At 41.6% G+C, this 16,320-nt stretch overlaps 1 protein-coding gene across 49 annotated transcripts in view; it reads right to left on the bottom strand.

Moving 5' to 3' along the window:
• SORBS1 (sorbin and SH3 domain containing 1) overlaps positions 1 to 16,320 on the bottom strand; it is a 259,100-nt gene that overhangs the window by 139,518 nt on the left and 103,262 nt on the right. The window contains exon 1 of one of the 49 annotated variants that reach the window (XM_017894529.1): positions 11,208 to 11,230. The exons of the other annotated variants lie outside the window; for them this stretch is intronic. The gene's annotated coding sequence lies outside the window, so the exon portion shown is untranslated. Of the gene's footprint in view, positions 1 to 11,207; positions 11,231 to 16,320 lie in introns of those variants that run through there. 49 annotated transcript variants of the gene reach the window in all.

The following is a 16,320-nucleotide window of genomic DNA, read 5'->3' as shown; positions in this document are numbered from 1 at the left end:
CCCCTCTTACTTACAAACTGACCTAAAACAGACACGGTCAGAGATAATCTTCAAAATATTTAACCATCATTTTGCCACAAATGTCTACCAACTGCAGCAGACACCAGTTGTAGCACTCTCTGGGAGGCCCCTCCCTGTGCCTGCTATTAACCATTTAATGGCTGGATGGTTAGAGGGTTGAAGGAGAATGGATCCTGGGTGTTGACAGACTACTTTGATATTTTAAGACCTAGTATGACGATAGTACGTGACAATGACAATGCACAGTGAGTACCAGCTCTTGCACACAAGGACTTTTTGAGTAGCAGGTTCTGTTGTGTGTTCACTCTGGCGATTAAATCTCCAGCAGGTGATACTAACAAACAAGGGATAGTTTAAAATAAAATTAAAAGTGCTGAGGATGAACAGGCTGATTGAAGAAAAGGAACTGCAGCAATGGCAGCAGTGCCAAGGACAGTGCCCCGTGTCCAGTCTTCCCTTGTGGTGGCAACAGCAGCAACGTCCTATCCAGACTATTCCAGGGCCTGATTCTGGCTCTGATCCCAGCCAGCTCAGCCTCCTGGAATTCCTGCCCCAGTTCTGAGTGCAGTTCTCCAACCTTCCATAAACTCCGTGAACTACCCAAGATCTTCCAATAAATCCCTTTTCAGTTTGAGTTCACCAGAGGTGGTTTCTGGTTATCTGCCACCCGAGAACTTTGACCAGTAGAAGATGGGAGGGAGAAGTCCCCAAGGTTTCATCTGAAGAGGAGAATCTTCATTCCTGTCTCCTGACATGAGGCTGACCAGATCTGAATCCCAAGTGGCTTGGCAGTGGTTGTGTCTCTACAACCTTAAGTGCTCAGAGCCTGGGAAGTGAGGATGCATCCATGAAACTACACAAACTGAGCTTGACCAGAACACTGAAAGCTTTGAAAATCATAGTCTAGTCCCTGCTGTTTATTTAGAGATAATAAGGGTCACTACAATCAGATGAGAACTTGAGAGTTTATTTTACATAAAAAACCTCTAACACTTAATATTTATTTAAAAACTAAGCTGTAAAGAGCCTGATTTGGTTGAGTACATGATGGCATGACTTTGGAATGTCTCTTACAAGTCCCCCCTCCAAATGAGCCAGGCACCTTTGGGTAAAAGCCAAACGGACGAACAGTGTACCATCTAGTGGCAAAATCAGACAACTACAAGTGGGCAGTTAATTCCCTTAGTGAGTTGCAGGAGCCTATGCAGTGTTAGAGCTTGGGTGTGCCAGTGGGGGATCAAACCGCCATTCTACGCTTTGAGCTGCTTGGACCTGCCGTACTTGGTCAAAGTACCACGGCATCAACACAGACATTCCATGAGAAGAACAAGATGTGAAGTGGCCAGAGTCGTTAAGAAAGCATCCAGATAATTAACCTTTCCATATTGTCCACCCACCCCGCCAATTCCAGGACCCTATACTAAGACAAGTTTTGATGACACAAAGTGATTAATTACTAAAAAGTCAAATTTATACTCATGCTTCCAGCTGAAAAACAATCAACTAAATATGGGTTGGTTACTGGGAAAGGAAAAAAGGTCCTTATATGGATAGTTTAGGGATATATGACTAGGGAGAAATTGAGTATGTCTGTAAAAATGAATTCAAGGTCCTGCAAAGGTTCTTGGAAAACAAAGAGCCTTTAAATCTCCTAGCCAGCATGCTCCAGCTTCTCCTATGCACTATGGTGTTTTGCCTCCATAGCTCCCCCATCCCCAACAATAGATTGTAAATATCTGGAAAGGAAAAACTACATCATTCTCAGCACTGGGCATGCAGGAGGTGCTCAGTCATGGCCTTTCTCACACCTGTTTAACCTTCAGAACCTAACTTCAGAGTCTTACCTTCAAGATAGCCAAGAGCCTCCTTAACTCCACTGTGGCTCCTTAAAAGGGAGCCAGCTCCCCACTTGTACAAAATGCTGGTTATGCCTTAGCTTTAAAATCCAATCTTGGGCCGGGTGCAATGACTCACGCCTATAATCCCAGCACCTTGGGAGGCCGAGGTGGGCAGATCACTTGAGGTCAGGAGTTCAAGACCAGCCTGGCCAACAGGGGGAAACCCATCTCTACTAAAAATACAAAAATTAACGAAGCATGGTGGTGGACGCCTGTAGTCCTAGCTACTCTGGAGGCAGAGGCAGGACAATCACTTGAACTTGGGAGGTGGAGGTTGCAGTGAGCTGAGCTCACACCACTGTACTCCAACCTGGGTGACAGAACAAGACTCTGTCTCAAAAAAAAAAAAAAAAAAAGAAAACCCAGTCTGATACTGGGCGCCCTGGCTCACACCTGTAATCCCAGCACTTGGGAGGCCGAGGCAGGCAGACTGCTTGAGTCTGGAGTTCGAGACCAGCCTGGGTAACATGGGGATGCCCTGTCTCCACCAAAAATACAAAAATTAGCCGCCCGTGGTGGTGCACACCCGTAGTCCCAGCTACTCTGGAGGCTGAGGTGGGAGGGTCGCTTGGACCCAGGAGGCAGAGGTTGCAGTGAGCCAAGATCGCGTCACTGCCTGGGTAACAGAGTGAGACCCTGTATTTAAAAAAAAAAAAATGTAATCTGGGACTTGATTTTATATATGTACAGCTACTTCCAACAGCTTGAAAAGAATAGAGAAAGCGCACAGAGCCCCAGAATAAATGCTTGGCCTTATTTCCTTGTACTTTGCGGATCCACTAGCAGAGCAACGTTTCTCCAATTTTTCAACAGCACCTTCTCTTCTCAATCTCTATTAATGTCATTTCTCTTCAAATGCACCCTCTACATTATTGCAAAGGGTGCAGAAGGTTCTTCAGAAGCCAGAAAGGATAAACACTGAGTCGCTGATACTTCCTTTCAAGGGGAAGAAAGTGGGATAAACTTGACCCTGACATTAACTTCAGTCTAGAATCCCATGACACTCCTGGGAGCTCAGAACACAACAGGCACGAAGTTTCTGTAAAAAGACCAATGTTTCTGGAGAGGGAGCAATAGGAAAACACATCAGAAAGGCCATCCTCCACATCCTCTCATTTCCTCCTGGAGTCCCTCCAACTCGGTTTCCGTTCTAACCAATTATCTGAAATGGCCTTCAGAAAGGCCATTTCCATTTCAGAAATGGTTTCCAGTGCACATGCATGGCCAAGTCCAACGGTTTCTGCACTGGTCCGGGCTTCACTGATCTTTCCACTGCATTTAAGACAGTTAACTCCTTCCTCCTCCCCACACTTTCTGGTCTTGATTTCTAAGTGTCACTGTGAACTGATTTACATTGGGCCATGAGGATCCTTCTAGAACAGGGCCTCTGCAGTTCTTCAGGAGTTTAGGGAGCCAGAGGGCCCTAAGCTGGTCTTTATTCTGTTTCAACTACGTGCTCACTTCTTTAGAACCAGAAGCATCTATGTAGGTTAATTTTCCTGGTTTTCCAGCTGTGTTGGAAGGAGGTTCCATGAGCCCCCTCCAGCCACTGTGCTGGCACCCACCTATGTACTCCCCCAGCTTTCACTTCAACCTGGGTCAAATTTCAACGGGGAAAAAAAATCCACAGGGCTCCTATATACTCAGAGGGGTTGGCTGGGCAGTATGGTGGGCAAGGGAAAGGCAACAAAGCTTCCAGGAATGAGTTTTATATCAAAAACACAGGCCTGATGATACAATTCAAAAACAATTCTTTAGTACCTACTTTGCATCCAGGAAAGTGCTTGGCCCAGTGGGGGCCAACATGATCAGACAGGATTGCTGTCTTTGAGGCCATCAAGGGTTGTAGGGTGGCAGACATGGCCCTTTTAAATATAATACAATGGGATAACCCTTCTGCTAGCAATCTGGCTTAAGTGTCATGGGAGCACAATGAGAGAGAGAATCAAGGAATGAGTAAATACCAAAATGTCCCAATGTTCATTGACATACCTTCTAAAATCACCTCAAATGTCACACTTTTGGAAACACTGATCTAAAAATTCAAGTCCAAATTTAACGTGCCATAAGGCCCTGCAGGATCACGTCCCAGTTATTTTTCCAGTCTCATCTCCCTCACATCCTCCCATGAGTCCTAAACTCTACATGTACCACACTTGCTATTCCTACTGAATTATGATAAGAGTTCCCATTTCTAAGCCTTCAATCTTGTTGCTTTCCACTAATGCCCTTTCCCTCATCTCCCCAAATTTAAGGCCAATCCCAATAGCCAGATGCACTGGTTCAACAAAAACTAAAGGTTTTTATTTTCATCTAGTTTTTATTTTATTTTATTTTCTGTAGTTACACTGGCTGGAAATAGTTTTGGTTTTGATCCCCATATAAAGTCATGAAGATGAAGAACTCTTTTATTTTGGAGACAGAGTCTTGCCTCTCATCCAGGCTGGAGTGCAGTGGCACAATCTCGGTTCACTGCAACCTCCGCCCCCCGGGTTCAAGTGAGTCTCGTGCCTCAGTCTCCCAAGTAGCTGGGATTACAAGCACGTGCCACCTTGCCTAATTTTTGTATTTTTAGTAAAGATGGGGTTTCACCATGTTGGCCAGGCTGGTCTTGAACTCCTGACCTCAAGTGATCCACCCACCTCGGCCTCCCAATGTGCTGGGATTACAGGCATGAGCCACTGCACCTAGCCAAGAACTCATTTTAATAAGACCTATTTATGATCACAATACTCAGAAAGCCCATGCCCAAACTCCATATCAATATCAAACTTTCGTTCCAGGTTCACGCCAGAGAAGGGGCAGATTTGGAGCTAGAACATTCACCACCAATAAATCTGCAATCATTTTAAAATACTTGAGTGGAGCCTTTAAATAAATATAAAATGTTGACTTCCATCCCAATAAGCAAATTCAGCCCCCCAACAGTTTCAAGTCTTATAAATGCAGTATTATTTGAGCTTCAAACAACAGAATTTAGGAGATAATTTGTAATTATATATTACATTGTCTAACGTATTAAAATGCATGGCTTGCAGCAAACAAAATGACGGGTTAATATCCTTAATCTAATGTAATCATACTAATTGCCAAGAAAATATTTTAGACACATGAAGAAATGATTCCCAGAAGACAAAATGCAAATAATAAACAAATCTATGAGAAAACGTTTACTTAACCCAACCAGTTAAAAAATACAGGCCGGGCGGGGTGGCTCACGCCTGTAATCCCAGCACTTTGGGAGGCCGAGGTGGGTGGATCATGAGGTCAGGAGATCGAGACCATCTGGGCTAACACAGCGAAACCCCGTCTCTACTAAAAAAAATACAAAGAAATTAGCTGGGCGGGGTGGCGGGCGCCTGTAGTCCCAGCTACTCAGGAGGCTGAGGCAGGAGAATGGTGTGAACCCGGGAGGCGGAGCTTGTAGTTAGCCAAGATCGTGCCACTGCACTCCAGCCTGGGTGACAGAGTAACACTCCGTCTCAAAACAAACAAACAAACAAACAAAATATATATATATATTTAAAAAATGACTAACCATTTTTTCTACTTCTTATATTAGTCCAAAATTTTTTTAAAACTAATAATGTGGGCAAATGCAAAGACATTGGCTTTTTCCTACACGGCCAATGACACTACATTTTTATCATTATCTTCAGCAATACACACCAAGAGCTATGCACCTCATACCCCTGTGCTTTAGGAGAATCTAGTCTAAAGAAAGAACCTTGAATGACAATAATGCTATACATACAGAGATGTTTACCATAGCTTTATTAGTAATAGTGAAAGCCTTGAAACCCTCTGGTGTTCAGTAACAGAGGGGCTAATTACCTGACCACATACCCACTGCAGGGACTGTTGAACAGTTATGAGAAAAACGAACATTGACCATACAACATGGGAAAAGACTTCTCATAAGATTAGGTGACTAAAGCAGGGTATAAGTCTGTGTGACATATGTGATTACAATTTTTTTTTTTTTTTTTTGAGATGGAGTCTCACTCTGTTGCCGAGGCTGAAGTACAGTGGCACAATCTCTGCTCACTGCAACCTCCGCCTCCTCGGTTCAAGCGATTCTCCTGCCTCAGCCTCCTGAGTAGCTGGGACTACAGGCACCCACCACCATACCCAGCTAATTTCTGTATTTTTAGTAGAGACACGGTTTCACCTTGTTGGCCAGGCTAGTCTCGAACTCTTTACCTCAGGTGATCTGCCCACCTTGGCCTCCCAAAGTACTGGAATTACAAGCATGAGCCACTGTGCCCGGCTCTGTTATTATAATTACATAATAGGCAAAACACATATATACAGTAAAAAGAAAATATGTCCAAATTCTAATAGTGATTGTGGTAGCATGGAATTATGGGTAATTTTTTTTTCTATTTTCCAAACTGTTTATAACGTGGTTATAATACATTTCTTTTCTAATGACAAGTATCTTTTTTAGCTCTTACATGACATTTGATATGCAATTGTGTAATATTTAGAACTTGAAAGAAAAAATTCTAGGAGACAAGTTAAAAATGCCACTGACAGTCATGTCCATTAGAACATGGCACAGTCACCTGATGCCATCTTCCACAGAATTTGTGGGATTCTAACATTCATCATCAGTGATTGCTTTTGTTTAATGAAGCCAAACTACTCCCATGAAGTTCCTTAGGAGGATGAAGGGGCAATAAATGGACTCGACTGTTCAGCTAGATTTCCTAAAGAAGCAATCACACCAAAACATTTCATCTTAAAATAGTCAACTGGAGCTGCCAGGTGACAACACACAAACCACCCCATTGCTCCCAGTGCCTGCTCACTGCCAAGTCCCTGCTGCTAACCCCACTTCATGGCATTCCAGAGCCCTGAGCTCCTTCTCAAATCCTTTATATGTAAAACTCCGGGCACACACAGTTTCTAAAACACGCGTTGTTAACCAAGACAAGTCTTAAAAGCAAAAACTGGCCTATTTGTGTTTCCCAAATATGGTTGTGTCTACAGAACCAAAACAAAGCTGTCTAACTGTGGCATTCAGCACATTTGGAGCCTTCTCCTTAGACAATCCAGATAACTCAAAATAGGGCAGATTCCCAAATTCATGAGATAAAAGCAAGACATCTTAACTCTGTTTAAATCATAAATACATAACCTCAAAATAAAAAAGACAAGCCCAGAACACAGACGCCATTTTTCTTCTGCAGCAGTGGCTATACAATGTCTACCAGTGAGAGGTCATGAATGAAAGCATTTTGGATTCTCAGGAGAATCCAGGTTGGGCCATAGTCCACAATGCAGGTAAACGAAATGAAGAAGTACTGTGTATGGCTGGGAAAAAAAGGTTAAAAAGCTGAAAAGCAGTCTGTTAAGAGCTTGAAAATGGGAAAGCAGGGTGGGTTTGATATGGCAGGAGAGGGCTCTGCTCTTACAGACAATCCACAGTTCCCTCTCAACTTTTCTTTTAAACCACAAAATCCCTGAGGCTATGTATTTACCACATCATATATTACACAGACATCTGCAGTACAGACCCATACCATGCTCAGGAATGAGGGAACAGAGGCTCCATTCAGTAAAAAGACTTTGGGTCTTGCGCAAATACATAACTTAAATACTTCAGTTCATAATACCGGCTTGTTCAGGAATTGCTTATTTTCCTTAAGAAGTTTTGAACTTGTAACTGAATATATACTAACCTACCAAAAGGGTAATACGAAACACTGTAAACACCGTCTTTTCTGAGAAAAGCTCTCTCTTCTCGGTGGCATTTGTTTAATAACTGAGGTGGAACACATATACACAGGCCCAAACTCAATAATCCCTGAGCACAGTCTCTGGGGCCATGGACCACGTCAGATCATTAGCACCTCACTGTAATAAATGCAAGACCCTGGCTCCCATCACTCATCCAGTGAATATATCATGTTAGCTACTTTTACCTATCCTCATTTATTTTTACCCTAATTTTAGGCAACTTTTGAATATATCAGGTATAAAAGTGACGACATCCAACCACTGAAATTACAATACAAATTTCTGTAATGAGTTTTCTTCAAACCAAGATAAAACCACTAAAACATTCAACATAATATCAAGCTCACAGCAAAAATTTAATGAAAGTATTTTTTTTTTAATCTATATTGTCTCCCAGACTACTTAGAAATAGGTTGGCATTATACATTTATATATTAATATATAAAAATTAGTATCTCTGTGTTTATATTTATACAAACACACATACACACACACATACATACAATTTGCCTATATTATAGGCTTATAAGGACTCTGGCTCAGTTGGCATCTGTCACACACTTCTGACTTGAGTTGTATATGTGCCTGGTGGCTGCAGGAAAGCAGCAAAAAGCTGGGTAAGAAGAATTCAATTAGAATCCAAACTTTGGCAGGGCTGTGCAAATTGAGAAGTCCTTTAATTTGTCAGTCTCGGTTTATTCATCCATAAAAGGGAATTTAAAATACTACTTTAGTCTGGGTATGGTGGCTCACACCTATAATCCCAGCACTATGAGAGGCTAAGGCAGGTGGAATATTTGAGGTCAGGAGTTCGAGACCAGCCTGGCCAACATGGTGAAACCTTGTCTCTACTAAAAATACAAAAATTAGCCAGGTGTTGTGGTGCGCACCTGTAGTCCCAGCTACTTGGGAGGCTGAGGCATGAGAATCTCTTGAATCTGGGAGGCAGAGGTTGCAGTAAACCAAGATGGTGCTATGCACTCCAGCCTGGGTGGCAGAGTAAGACTGTCTCAAAAAAACAAAAACAAAATAAAAAACCCTACTTACATTGTGTTTTTTTTGTTTGTTTGTTTTGTTTTGTTTTGTTTTTTTGAGATGGAGTCTCGCTCTGTTGCCCAAGCTGGAGTGCAGTGGCACAATCTTGGCTCACTGCAACCTCCACCTCCCAGGTGGAAGCAATTCTCCTGCCTCAGCCTCCCTAGTAGCTGGGACTACAGGCGCTCACCACCACACCTGGCTAGTTTTTGTATTTTTAGTAGAGACAGGGTTTTGCCATGTTGGCCAGGCTGGTCTCGAACTCCTCACCTCAGGTGATCCACCCACCTGGGCCTCCCAAAGTGCTGGGATTACAGGCATGAGCCACTGCGCCCGGCCCATTAAGTGGTTACGATTAAATTTTAAAATACAGTTGACCCTTGAACAACACACATTTCAGCTGTGAGGGTCCACTTATATGTAGATTTTTTTCAACCAAACTCGGATGAAAAATACAGCATTGTAGGATGTGCAAGCTGCATATGTGGACGGCCAATTTTTCCTGTATGTGAGTACTGCAGGGCCCACTGCAGGACATAAGTCTGCTCAGATTTGGGTATGCGTGGGGTCCTGGACCAACCTCTGTTGCATACTGAGAGATAATTGTATATAAGAAACACTGTAAATTGTTGTGTTATAAAAGGAAAAGTATTCTAGCAAAGGTATTGGGTCTATTCTTTGTTATCCTTTATTATTTTAACAGACTAATGAATGCAATCATTGTATATCTGATTATGAGGTTGATATTACTAATACTTACCTGTACCAAACGTCAGGTTTTATGAACTGAAGCAGGATTCAAGAACCAAATAGTCAAAAGTTTCCAGGTCTGCCTTCATATGCCAAGTCTGGCAATGAAGGACATTCTTGATAAAAAGCATCATATTTTAAAAGACTTCACAGTTGCTCCCTCCTTAGGTTCAGGTGCCAAAGAACCAAATCGTTATTATCAAGACACACTGATTGTGTATGCATTCTCTGCAAGGCCCTGTGCTCACACTACAGAAACAGAGGTGAACCATCTCTTCATTTCCTAAATGCTCACTGTGAACCAGCCACTTGACACATCACGTTATTTTTAATCCTCAGAACACCTAGTAAGGTTTCTGCACCTATTCTGCAAATGGAGAAACTGAGCTTTGATAAAAGTTAGAAGGCTCATTGAAAAGTCTTGTGGAAGCAAGCGGGAAAGCTGGAATACGAGTCCTGGCTCCGGCTCCTCAACCCAGGCTCCTTCCACTTTGCCACATGACCTCAGCCAAGGAGGCACAAAACAGTCCCCGCCTGCAGCAAGATGCTCTTGTGTACAAAGTTTGCTTGGAGAATATACAGACTTAAAACAAAGACAAATAAATGGATTGTCTTTGGGGGCTTTTTCATTCAGCTGTGGCAATTAAATTATCAAAGTTATCAATCAAGATAAGAGACGTGCTTGCCCTCAGAGACTTTATATTCTAATTGGAGAGATAAGACTAACCCTTAAAACCCTGATGAGTTACTACAAACAGCATGGAAGAGTATCCATGGACTGCTCTCTGCTGCAGGAATCTTCCAGCTAAGAGAATGCCAAGCTTCACAACTTACCTGGGAAACACCCAAGCACATGCTGACAAAAGCACAAAATAGCCCGTACTTCTCATGGTATCAATTTCCTCATAGAAAGTCTTCATTGGGGGAAGTTAAAAGGGAATAAGATCACATACAGCACTTTCTAACAGACTTTAGGAAGCAACAACACCCATCAACATCCCTAGACTTAGTATGACTTGGATTTGAGCTGCTATTCTGATGCTTACTACATGCGGTTAGTCAGTTAACCTTGCTAAGTCTCTGTTTCCTCATCTATAAAATGGGAATAATAGCAGCCATCAATCTCATAGCATTATGGTGAAAGATTGAATAAGGTTCAGTACATCCAGTGCCTATTACAACGTTGGAAAATGATTAATAAATTTTAGCTGTGTTCAGCATAATGATCATCATCAATAGCATCTGGGGTGGGGGTCTGAACCACTTTCTCCTCATCTGGTTTCTCTGAGTAGCAGCAGATGTTCTATGTCCAACATAGAGAGGTGAGTCTTTTCAAGCTAATTAAAAGAATAGTCTCAGTCAGTGCTCCTTTTAAGAGCTTACAGCACCTTTCTCTCCCTCATGAGGTGACATGTCCCATCTTTCCCCAACAGCACAATCTTCTCATAACTTTCCATAAGAAGTAAAGTAACTAGTCTCCTCTTTCTCCCCACAGTTAATACTCATGGATGTTACTGGCTAGGTATTATTTGATTTACATATAAAACTTTTTTTTAACTTTACCACTTCTTCCAGGATATATAAAACCTGTCTTCCACACTGCTTGTGGCAGCTCATGCCTGTAATCCCAGTACTTTGGAAGATCAAGGTGGGTGGATCGCTTGAGCCCAGGAGTTTGAGACCAGCCTAACTAAGCACCAAGGTGAAACCCCATTTGTACAAAAAATATAAAAATTAGCCAGGCATGGTGCCATGTACCTGTAGTCCCAGCTACTCAGGAGGCTTGTGCCTGTCATCCCAGCTACTCAGGAGGCTGACGCAGGAGGACTGATTTTGAGCCTGGGTGGTCGAGGCTGCAGTGAGCCATGATCCTGCCATTGCACTCCAGCATGGGTGGCAGAATGAGACCCTGTCTCAAAACAAACAAACAAAAACTTGTCTACCATGTCTTTTGCTTTTAACAAACTATTTTCCTCACAAAGTGTCTAGAGTTTCCAAAGCAGTTCTCACATAGGTAATGTTTGGAACGTAGCACAGAACACACACACAAAAAAATGAAATATGCCTCAACCATATATACCCTCTCTCCCCAGGAGAGGAGCTCCCAGCAAACTTGTTCTGCTCATTTGGCTGTGAAAACTCCATAGAAGCCTCGATGGCAGCAACCATAGGTGACAGTTTCTACATTTGTCTTCTCTTGCTTATGGGTAGAAAAAACTGCTGCTGAGAGAGAATCTGATTTTCTGAGTATACTCCCTAAATCTCATTTTGCCACTTTTGTCCACAGTGAAGCTTTTTTTCTGCCCAATTGCCTTGGTGTATGACAAGATAAAATTATCAGAAAATAAAAGGTGTCGAAAAATCCTTTAGAACTCAAAGAAGCTTATTAACTAAATGAAGAGACTATGATATCAACCACTACAATGGAATAAAAGGTGACAGAGTTAGGGATGTTTAGATCATTTCCAAACTAACAAATGTTAAAGAGAATGGTTCTCAATACAAAATGGCCTTGTCATCACAATTCACAACTTGTATCAATAGAACACACCATGTTGGAAGAAAAGAACTATGTATTCTATTCCAATCAGTGTAGGATGTTTACAGCAGGGGCCAGGGAGGGAGTGTGTTGAGATCTTAAGAGACTAATTAAATTATTCACACACAACCCTGTTAACAAAGAATTCTAGGTGCTCAGGCAGCGATGCTACCACTGTACAGTTTCCCTACATGCAAAACAGGAATAAAAGCAGCACTAACCTCCCTGTTGTGAGGATTAATCGAGATAACCATTTACCCACATAGCACAGTGCTTGACACACAGGAAGAACTCAGTAAATGGTCACCTATTGACATAATTGGTTTATTTATCCTGTTCTAACTCCAAAAATGAAGTGTGAGGAGAGTCAGAAGTAGAAATCCTGGTTAATAAAAGGCTCTAGTTAGTCACGGTTTTACTTTAACAACAATGTACTGAACCCTGCATGGAGACAAGGGCATTGCCAGGAACGAAGGCTTTTTGCCTTGGGCAGAGAAAACTCAACACAAATCTTGTAGTGACCCCATCCAACACCTTGCATTTGTGCAGAACTTTGCAGGCTACAGGACAGCAGTGCCCTTGGCTGCCTGCAAAACAAGCCAGTAATTGAGTTCAATCTCAAAAAAACAAGAACAGAAACAAGGCACTATCATCTTTAAGAATGTTTCATGAGGCCAAAGGACTCAGAGCATCATAGAATTTCAAGGCTGGAGACTTCACCACTATGTAATATATCCATGTAATACAACTGTACTTGTACCCCTAAGTCTATAAAAAAATAAAATAAAATATCCCTACCAAAAAAGAAAAAAAGCATTTCAGGGCTGGAAAAAACCACAGTTTCCAAATGTCATGGGCTTCACAGTCTTGATCAATCCACTGAAAGGAGATGAGAAAATGCAATGTCCAGGTACGCGTCCTCCCTAAAACAAAGAACTCTCATCCTGCCAAGCCCTTCCAACAGGACAAGGAGCAAGCCATGTCAGCAGTAGATGTTACAATTACTATGTCTGTAGTCCTACTCTGCTTTCTAGATGGTACACTCCCTAAAGACAGTCATCTATGTTTAGTTGTATGATGTTTCTTCAGTCACGAGGGCACTAAAATATTTCTAAATTGCTTTTAAAATTTCATTGTGGCATTCCCTTCCTCTCTTAAAAAGGAAAAGCCAGCAGTTGAGAATTAAAATCTAAGGTTTCTTAACATTTATATAGGTCCAAGTGTCTCTAAAAGTCATATACACAAGTACTGAGTTGGAGCATAAATGGCTATCTAGCTATGTCTGTCTATCTAGAGAAAGGGCTTTGTTATGTTGCCCAGGTTAGCCTTGAACTCCTGGCCTCAAGTGATCCTCCCGCCACAGCCTCCCAAGTAGCTGGGACTACAGGCATGCACCACCTTGCTCAGGTCGGCTTTCTCCTAAAATAAAATAAAAAAAGAAAAGAAAAAAATCCTTAACTTAAAGCAAGTCCACAAACAAATGTCCTTTGGTGCTTCTGAGCTCATTCATTCAGTAAAAGCTCACTAAATGTGAACTAAATGTGGGGCACTGAATAGTGGATCTCACTGTTTAAATTTATGTCTTGAATATCTAGAGCGCAAACCATCAAAAAGTCTGACAGAGGGCATTTTAAGAAGACTGTAGAGATGGGGGAAAGGATAAAGGCCCCATACAAGAATCCCCACCTCACTTCCCCTGCACCTTTTTTTTTTTTTTTTCCAAGTATTCAACAAAAATCCTTCAGGAAAATCGTAACTTTAGAACTCTTGGGTTGGTTCCCAATATGCTTAAAAGGAGCTTTGGTATTTGTGGAGTTTGGTGAATATATTACACTTTTGGAGGAAATCCAGCTTAAGAAGCATATAATTGTAGACTTTTTCCTATCTGTTTAATAATAAAAGTACAAAATAAATAAGCTTTTCTTCTGTAAGAATATAAAGCCTAAGTTAAAAGATTTTATACACTAGATTGTAAGGGAAAAAAACTAAAATATGTGTTTTAAGCACTTACTAAACACAGAAATAAAAACACTTGAACTCTCGGAATGGTAACGAAGCATTTCAAATTCCCCTCTGCTAATATCGCAGCTCTAACAACTAACCAGCAAGCTCGAATGCAGAGAATCAGGTGCAGGGAGACCTTTGGTAGCATGACATCCTGGATGGTTACACAAGTTTGCCAACAGGCCTTGATAAATTGTCTGACCAGTGGATAGGGACAGGAAATCCCAGCGACTCCAAAAGTTACATCTACATGTGATTTAAAATACATTCCTGTTCACTGCTGGTTACACTAAAGTCCAAAGAGAAGAAAAGGAGGAGCAGGCAGGCTCAGGAATGTGCACTAGACACTGACCACATGGAAACTGGCTGGAAAAGCCCTTCCTTGGAATCACCCAGCAGTCAGCATTTACTCTTTTAATAGGGACAAGCAGCAGAGTCCTTCCAACGGGGGAAACCCTTCCGTGGCCCCTCAGCTCTGCAACCTCATTAAGTTCAGAGTGAAGCCAGCTGCCAGGAAAGCAAAGGGTGACCCAGCCATGGCTCTAGAAATTCCTAGCAAAGAAAATAAATTGAGTGCCTGAGAGCTCATAGATCACAGTGCGAGAAGGGAGATTTCAGGCAACTGTCAGGAAGATAAGGAAATCATCCTCATAGTGTGCCTCTTCCAATGTGAAGATGCCTTTGCAGCATCGGGGTTGCCTGGGAGCTGCAAAACCAAAATGCTGCCTAGTCAAGTACTTCTGATCTTGCCTCATCTCTGTAGGATGTGTCAGGTCCACATTCAGTCTCCTTGACCCCATTGCTGCCAAGGAGGGACAGGAGATGGAGGAAGATGAGACATGGGGGTAAGGAGTCCCCAAAGACAAGCAAAACAGAGGGGATGAAAAAGAGACCAATGTTTCCCAGCCCAAACACTATTCCAGCAGGGGATAAAGAAAGGCCAATTCATTATAAGAATCATTAAAATTATCAAGATAAAAATATATATAAATTTATTCGCTAAATGGAGGGTTAAAGTTTATTTAAATCTTATTTATTTCTTCTATCACTGAAGTCTACACAAGTGACATTAAGAAATTATATTTAAGCACAGATACATTATGTGAGATCACTTTTAAACTCAAAGAAGTTTTAAGATACTCAAAGTGATTGCTTCTCTCTAATCCCAATTGTCAGTCCCTTAAAAACATCTTTAGGCAGTTGTGGTGGCTCATTCCTATAATCCCAGCACTTTGGGAGGACAAAGCAGGTGAACTGCTTGAGCTCAGGAGTTTGCGAGCAGCCTGGGCAACATGGCAAAACCCCATCTCTACAAAAAATACAAAAGTTAGTCGGGCATGGTGGTGAGTGCCTGTAGTCCTACCTACTCAGGAGGCTAAAGTGGGAGGATTGCTTGAGCCCAGGACATTGAGGCTGCAGTGAGCTGTGATCGCACCACTGCACTCCAGCCTGGGAGACAAAGAAAGACTCTGTCTCAAAAAAAAAAAAAAAAATTGTTATAATAACGAGTATGGCCAGACACAAACCGACCCCTTTTTGGCTTTGATTTCTTTACTTTAAAAGCCAAAAATGCTGCCTAATGTAAGTATGTGGTTGGAAGACCCTAGTAAAACCACCATCATCTCTTTTGCAGATAACTGAATATTGTCTTTACATTTACCCCCAATTATATTTATTGAACTAAATATTAGTTATAATCCTTGACATAACAATGGGTCTCTGTCTTCATCCCTTTTTCTCCAAATTTGCTGTTTTATGAATTCACAAATGATTTAATAATCAGAGACTTTCTCAAATGCAAGTTTTCTTATTGATATTGAGAAAGCATTTTAAATGACCACTTGCAATGCTGTTCCAAATCAACTCTGATGAATTGGAGAATTCAGAAAACAGCAAGAACATTTTAAATTATTCTCACACGTGCCCTTCAACTAAATTTCTAACTTGTACTTTGAAAAGTAATTTTATTGCACAAATTGAAGACACTATCCACAGTGCCTTGAAGTCTCAAATCTCACTTATAAGTAGAAATATGGACCCAAAATAAGTCAGCTTTGCTCTCAAACTTTCATTACACATTTGTATTCTCTGCATTTAAAAATAAATATCTTAAATTGATATAACAAATAATCTTTGCAAACGTTCCCACTGTACTAGAGGGCCTCAACAAAACTGCTTTACATCGATCATCTGGGGAGGAACTTATTTAAAATGCAGATTACAAGTTCTGCAGCCAGATATGCTGATTCTGAAGTTCCAAGGGGCCCTGGAATCTGCATTTCTGGCAGATGTCATTTAGGGCTATATTTTGAGAAATGTTGGTCAATA

This window comes from Rhinopithecus bieti, unplaced genomic scaffold, assembly GCF_001698545.2.
Source record: "Rhinopithecus bieti isolate Rb0 unplaced genomic scaffold, ASM169854v2 scaffold_25291, whole genome shotgun sequence".
In the NCBI taxonomy this organism is placed as follows: Eukaryota; Metazoa; Chordata; class Mammalia; order Primates; family Cercopithecidae; genus Rhinopithecus; species Rhinopithecus bieti.
This window is presented reverse-complemented; position numbering and strand designations above follow the sequence as displayed.